We start from the raw sequence: 7,544 nt of genomic DNA, 5'->3' as shown, positions 1-7,544 counted from the left end.
ATAGATGCCTAACTGTTGCATGCATGATATATTAGAGCTCATTCGCTTAACTCAGTGATCAGCTATCGCATGTACCACTGGTTAACAGACTAGATCTTGTGTCTCACCAGTTAGATGCAGACACAAGAGAGTGTCGATCGATAGTCTATTAAGATGTCGACCGATACACTTTTGCCAACATCGATCGATTGTCAGTTGAGGACATCGATCGATGGGTTCTAGCCAGGCCTATGCGCGAGTATGAAAATGCTCTACTAAGATTCTAAATTGGCGGTTAGCCCTCTCTAGCAATCCTAATATGATAGATAGATGTCAGGATGGGATAACAAGGGTGCTTGAATATGAAATCCTATGATCATGTTCTAGTTAGCTAGGCTAAAACAAGCAATGAGTACAAATCTATCATGAATATCACAACAAGGCAGATCTATAGTTTGGGGCTAATCCCACAAACCTATCTGAACCCTGGATCTAACAGTTGAACTACTCAGACATAGCAAAGCAATTCATATCAATGGGTAAATAGAAACTCATAGAATAGATGATAAGGAAAATGAAACAAGGAGTTCCAATCACAAGTGATCTTCTCTCCCAAATGAAACTCCCCCAGACTTACCCTTTTGCTTGTCCTCAAGCAAAACATACAGGCAGTCTCTCTGAAAGAGGTTTGAAAATATTTGGGAACTTAAGATTTTAAAAACATAGAAATCTTTCCTCAACAATTTTGCAACCACATTTAAACAGTCCTAATCACAAAAGCACACTATGCAATATCCTAGCTTAGCAACCATTTTTAACATAACACAACTCATCAATTCACGTCTGACATCCCCTCTACTGATTTCATTTCTTAGCATAAATATAAAGTGAATGCTTTACCTTGGGAGTATCGATCACAGGATGCAAGGATTTCAGACAGGTTTCTGGAGCTGCAGGTAAAAGTTAGTTCCTAGTTTCTCTCTCTCTAAATTTCTCTCTTGAGTCAAAGTCTGCTTCCATTGCAGGATCAGTGACCAAGATTGGACAGGCTTCCATAATCAAAACTTAATGGTGGTTGCCACTAAGTTTTGTTCACTTCTTTTTGACCTATATCCAAGAGTTCTTTGCGAAAGCGAGCCTTGAAGATTGCCGCCTCCAAGTCCCGTTTCGAACTCTTTTATTTGAGTCTTTATGAATCAAGCCTTAATGGTTTTAGCCACCAAGTCCTGTTCAGACTCATCCTAATTAAACAATAGATCTTTCTTATATTTTTTTATTATTTATTATTATTTGTTTTTTTTATTTTTTTTTATTTTATTTTTTTATATAAATAGAACTAATCTAGGGTCGAAATCTAGAGAGAGAAAATGTGATAAATAATCTAAAACCAGGCGTTACCTTCCAGACCTATCTGAAGAATCTGATCCCATGTATACCAAGCCCCAAGACAAGCGGTTATGTCAGGTTTAGTGTTGGAAATCAGCTTTGGTTACTTCATACGGTTCAAGGCAAGTGTGTAGTTGATAGGTTGATCTGCTTTAGCATCTTTAGTGCTATATGCAATCAGTAAATCTAAAATGGTGCTAAAGATTGGTTAGATATTCATGTTTAAACCAATATAAGATTATAGTCCCTATTTTCGATAGCTAAGCATAATTTATTTGAAATTCCTTTTTACGTAAGAATAAAATAAATTATATCAGTAAATCTCCCCCCAGACTTAAATTACACTGTCCCAGTGTAACTCAGCCGGAGTTATGATGAAAAGTGTATGATATACGAAATATAACAAGTTGGTAGGATACATCTGACCGTGTTAGATATCGATCGATGGGTAAGTGTTACATCGATCATCGTGTGGTTGCCTATGTCGAACGATGTCGAGGTCTCGTCGTCGGTCGATGTAAAGGTCTTCCTACTTGGGTCTCCTAAATCTGAAAGAAATAAAACGAAAGAAATTAAATGCTAGCTAATAAAACCAAAGTAAAATACCTAATAGTGGGTTGCCTCCCACTCAGCGCTTGGTTATAGTCATTTAGCTTGACTGTGGTAGTGATTGGCTATTGGGTGGAGAAGCAGCTGCTTGTTGGAAAGCAAGCATCCACGTCATCTCTGCGCATTCTGGACCAAGATGCAATGAAACTTCTTGTGGCCTTATCATTTCTTGTCCATTTGTCATCCATCTTCCCAAGTACATTGGAGATGTTCTGTAGCCTTTCTTGAATGTTGTCAATGCTGACCTGGTGCCAGCCTATGTTGTCATAGGCGTATGCTGAAAGATCTGTCAGTTCCTTTTGCATTGACTCTACTGTCTTGTGTATCAGCTGCTCGCCGATTGGTATAGACTCGGCGTCGATCGATGCGATTATGTGTTTGTTGGTCGATCTCGGTGAGTTGCCGTCGATCGATTTCGCTTTTGTCCTGTCGCTCGATGCTGATATCTGGTGTTGAGCTGTGAGTTGCCTCTGAATGGCTTTGACTTCTTTCTGTAGCCATTCTGCGTGGTTGTCTAGTCCACTGATTTTGTTGTCGAATGGAAAGTAGATGTCATCGCAGTGTTTGTCAAGTCGTTCCTCCATGGTGTCTAGAGCAGTGTAGATCTTGGATGTGATCTTGTCAACCTCTGCTGCTGTGTAAGGAAGTAACTCCACAGGTTTCTTGCCATCGATCCAGGGTCCTCGTAGCCTGTCGATCGATGCTGATGTTACCTGCAAAAAACTTTGATTAGTAATGTTCTCAATATCCTTTTGGGCATCAAGTAGTTGACTAGACAATTTGTTTAAATCTATCATGACTGGTGATATAAAACGGTCATGCATATCCTCGTAAGTCCTCAGCCTCTCATTCATTGCTGAGATTTTGGCGTCGAGCGATGTGAAGGTGCACATGTCGATCGATGTGGCTGGATGTTGGTCCTTCTTGCGAATGGTGTCCAGGTCTTGCTGTAGTAGCTCGATTTTGGTGCTTAGCCAGTCCACGTTGTTGTTGAGAGGGCAGTAAACGTCGTTTATCCTTGTGTCGATGTATGAGACTTCCCATTCATCCCTGTGTTGTGTTGAGCATCGCGGTTCTGCAAGGGTTTGAGCTGTGGGAAGGCTGACGTCGAACGATTTTGCACATGGTGTGTCGATCGATGCTGAGGTCGTAGCTTCCTTCTCAAGTTGCTGACGTAAACTATCAATTTATGTCCTCATTTCTGCCATACATCTGAAAAGCTCATTGTAGCCTCTATCCAAATGCTGATGTGTTTCATCTATCAGTGTTTTGAGCTCCTCTCCCAGTTTCTCCTGAGCTCCACAAATACCAAACACCATTTCATCGATTTATTCTTTGGTGTAGAGTTCTGGTGCCAGTCTTGTGAGTGTGAAGGAAGTGGCATGTTCTGGAAGACAGATGTGGCTCTCCTCAAAAAGAGATGCTCTTTCTAGTATTTTCCTGATGTTGTCCTTTGTGACAGGTATCATCTCACCAGCTGTGCTTCGTGCGTGTCCACGCTCATCTCTGTAGACTCCATATTCGTCCCTTTGTTCCCAAGTGAACTTTCTGGCTCCATACATGTCGAAAGCGCGCCTCCCACATTCATAGCGTCTGTCGATCGACGTCGGATTATCCATATCGATCGACGTTGGTGTTACCCTATCGATCGATGTCTCCATGATACTGTCGAACGATGCTTGCCCTTTTGGTTGGCGTGATAGATCTGGGTTGGTTTCTGTTGTGGTGACTCCTGCGTGGTTGTTGGGATCTGTTAGAATGACGTCTGGAGTGCCACGTTGCTGTGAGAAGAGGTTGTCGGGTCCATTGGTTACTTGAAGGATGTCTGCTATGTCCTCTCTGGACACTTGTAAAATCCTTCCATCCATTGCATGTGCGTTGCCATCTGGATCCCTGAAAATACCAAATTCATCAGGTGTTAGAAAACCGTAATCAATGTTTGCATAATTATTCTTTTTAGAAATAGAGAGATTAGGGTTTAGAGTAGTATCGATCGACGTAGATACAGTTACATCGATCGATGGCAGAGTAATTTCTGCAGAATTTGTGTTCTTGAGATGATTGATCTTCATGGATTTTTCTGTTGATGTAGAAGGAAGAGTGTTCATCTTATTTGCTTGTGTGTTTGCTCTAATGTGTGTAGGTGGTTTCGGGGGTGCAAAACGATTTATATAGGTATCTGTAAACCTAGTTAGGGAGGGAATATTCTCCTGCTCCTGAGTTTTCGCTGCGGCGCGAATATCGATCGATGTTCCTTTACTGGTGTCGATCGATGTGAGCGGTTGTTTTGCTGGACGAGGGAGGGGATTGCACAGCGTCGAACGATATTGGAAACGTGTTGCTGAAGTTGTGTGTTTCAAGTCTTTCATCCTGCAAAGACATTTCTATTGCACGTTCTTTCCAGTAATCCTCATCGTATTCCTCGGTATGTTCCTCATGAGGTGAAGTAATTACAGTTTCAACTGCAAAACTTTCATGGAAACCATTGTCTGCCCAACTGCCTATGGAATAATCATCATGGCCTCTCCTGGTTGGAGGTTGGAAGGCAAAATGTTGGTAGCAATGATTAGGTGAAGCGAAATGGTCAAGTGGGTGCATTACGTCGAGTGACGTATTGTTGTGGTCATCGGTCACCATTGACACATTGGAATCGATCGATGGAAAGTTTGTAGTGTTGATCGATTCCGAGTACTCTGTTTCGTACTCCGATTCATACTCTGCTCCACAATGGCATGCGCCAATGAAGCCGAGTTCTTTCCCATAATCCACATAATTAATTACCTTTCTCTTAGGTCGGATGGGATCGTAGTGGATGTTTGGGTCTATGAGCGTTAGACACAATTTGTTTTTGTTCATGTCACATACAGCTCCTACTGTAGCTAGAAAGGATCTTCCAAGCAGAAGTGAAGAGTTCCAGTTAAGCTCGATGTCTAAGACATGAAAATCTACTGGGACAAGGGCATTACCAATCAGTACCTCCAGATCTCTTATGATACCTCCGGATCGTTTCTCTGAAAGATCCATGAAGGTGAAGGATTCTGTTGAGGGTTCGATGGTCAAACCAAGCTGGTCCGCCATGATCCGAGGGAGGATACTAACCGATGCTCCTGTGTCACACATTGAATGGGGAAATTCAACACCCTTGACTATGCATGGTATTGCAAACTTCCCATGATCACTCTTCTTCGTCAATGTGATCCTGTGTTTCATCTTTCCTCTGACTTGATGAAACATTCTCCTAATGTCCTCCTCAGTTACCTTTGTTTCTCTGAAGAACATCCACAACCGGTGTGTGAAGTAAGCTTCATCAAAAGGTTTTTCGATTGGGATTATGAGGACTCGTTTAGTGAAACCATCCATCCCCTTATCGTTAGCTTCCCTCTTAAGGTTTTTAGGAATTTTCTCCTTCCTTTTCCTTAACCTTCTCCCTTCAGATTCTTGTTCCTCTTGAACAGGTTCTGTTTAACTATTTAAAGGGTTGGGTGTTGGTTCGGGTGGGTTTGCTAATGGTTTAGGTGGTGGTCTGAGTGCATTGATGTAATCATTATCAATTGAGGGTAACCGCACTCGGTATGTCAGAGGTGCGTGTCGATCGATGGGAGGTGTGTTGTGACGATCGACGTCGGACTCACTCTGTCGATCGATGGTTGAGTTAACCGATCGATCGATTTTTTCATAGAAAGGGGAGGGTGGGTGAGGATGCTTAGCTGCGAATTCTTCATGAGTTAGAATTCGAACCGCATTGCATTCAGTCGAATCGGCAGACGACGTCGATCGATGTCTGGAGTAATCCGTTCATCGATCTTCATCATGGTCTGTCGATCGATGCGAGTTCATCGACATCGGTCGACACCATTGGGATCCGCCGAGACTCATGGAGCTTTCGACTTCGAAATCCCCTTCCTCAAGGTTTTCATTTCTCACCACTTGCCAGAATTCATCATCTATGATGGCATTTACGTGGTGTTTCCCCTTGTCGGCTCCTGCTTCTCTAGCAAAAGCTTCTTGCCTCTTAATAGTCTCGCCCGTCTGAATTACTTGGGTTTCAAGTTTTCTCACCTGAGTCCCTAAGGTCTCGATTGTGGTGTTCAAATTGTTGTAGGCAGAGTCTATCTTACCGTTGAAACCCACGGTGATTTGTTGTTGTCCCAACAGTACTCGATCAAGAATTTCTTCGATCTTGCTTTCCTGAGTTTGGGGTGGTGATTTTGATAGTAAGAGTTCGAGTAGCTCTTGCTGTTGTTGAAGGGTTTTCGAAATTGTGAACTTTGGTTACTTCTTTGGCCATTTCCAAAGAAGTTTATGTTTCCGCCCTGGTTTCCAAATTTTTGGAATCCGGTACCTCCGATGTAGTTCACATCTTCTTCTCCTTCGGTATCTGCTACTTCTCCTTCAGCTGAACATACTTGCTTCCTAAGAAGTTCGTGCACCACATCTAACTTAGCTCTTACTTCGTCCATCTGTTCCTTCCCAATAGAGGCTACAGACTTCTTCCGTTCAGAGTCAGTGTTTTTGGTGCTGCTGCTGTTAGCAAGGTTTTCGATAAGTCTCACAGCTTCCAACGGGTTCCGAGTAGTGAAGTTTCCTTCACTCGCCGTATCAAGAGCCATTTGATACTGTAAGGCGAGACCTCGGAAGAAAGTGCTTAGCAGCTGCACTTCATTAAATCCGTGGTGTGGACAGTCTCGCTGGAAAAACCTAAATCTAATCCACGCATCTTTGAAGGACTCTCCAGCCTTCTGCGAGAATGTGGAAATTTTGTTCTGAAGTTCTTCAGCGCGCGCCTCATCGAAGAAGTTTCGTAAGAAAGCATTCTTGATGTCGCTCCAGGATGTTAAAGATCCTGTGGGTTGCTGCCTAAGCCAGTGCATCGCTTCTCCATTCAGCGTGTATCTGAAGAGTTTGCACAGCAGGTAATCTTCGGGGACTCCTTCCATTCGAATGGCAGCGATTAGATCCTCGAACCGTTCCAAATGGTCCATAGGATGCTCGTGCGGTAACCCAGAGTAGAGTATCTGCGACACGAGAGTGTAGTATTGAGGCTTCAGCTCGAAATTCTGCTTCTGGATCTCCGGAAGTCGAATCGCTGATCTGTTGGAATAGTACTCATCTGGGCGATTGTAATCGGCCAGTGGTTTCGATCGAGCCTCCTCATCTACAGGTTGAGCAGCTCCTGTAGCATCAGCATCAGGGATTACAGTTCCCTGAGCATCTATTTTCTGACCTGTTGCATTACGCAGATGACCGGCCTGGTCATACAGGTTTCCGTTCTTATCCTGAGTTACAATAATAATGTTTACCATTTTAGACGACACGTTATCGATCGACGTACATGGTGTAGTATCGATCGTTGTCGGACGACTGGGATCGATCGACGATGACGGTCTGGTGCCGGTCGACGGTTGGTTGTGCGTATCGATCGACGACGAAGTGGTTGCGTCGAGCGTTGTGGAACGTTACCCTCTACGGATGGTGCGTTCCAAATGAGCAGGATCGTCTGAGAACAGCAAGTCTTTCTCCTTGTTGCTTCCGGTACCGCTGGGCATGCACCTGAAAAGACAAGAAAAAGA

At 43.4% G+C, this 7,544-nt stretch overlaps 1 non-coding gene across 1 annotated transcript; it reads left to right on the top strand.

Annotated features, from left to right (window-relative positions):
* Positions 1 to 6,639: 6,639 nt before the first annotated feature.
* Positions 6,640 to 6,745, top strand: LOC125609672. The gene has a single exon (XR_007339824.1). It is a non-coding gene; the product is annotated as a small nucleolar RNA R71 (small nucleolar RNA).
* Positions 6,746 to 7,544: the final 799 nt, after the last annotated feature.

The sequence above is a fragment of the Brassica napus genome, chromosome A5, assembly GCF_020379485.1.
Source record: "Brassica napus cultivar Da-Ae chromosome A5, Da-Ae, whole genome shotgun sequence".
Classification (NCBI taxonomy): domain Eukaryota; kingdom Viridiplantae; phylum Streptophyta; class Magnoliopsida; order Brassicales; family Brassicaceae; genus Brassica; species Brassica napus.
This window is presented reverse-complemented; position numbering and strand designations above follow the sequence as displayed.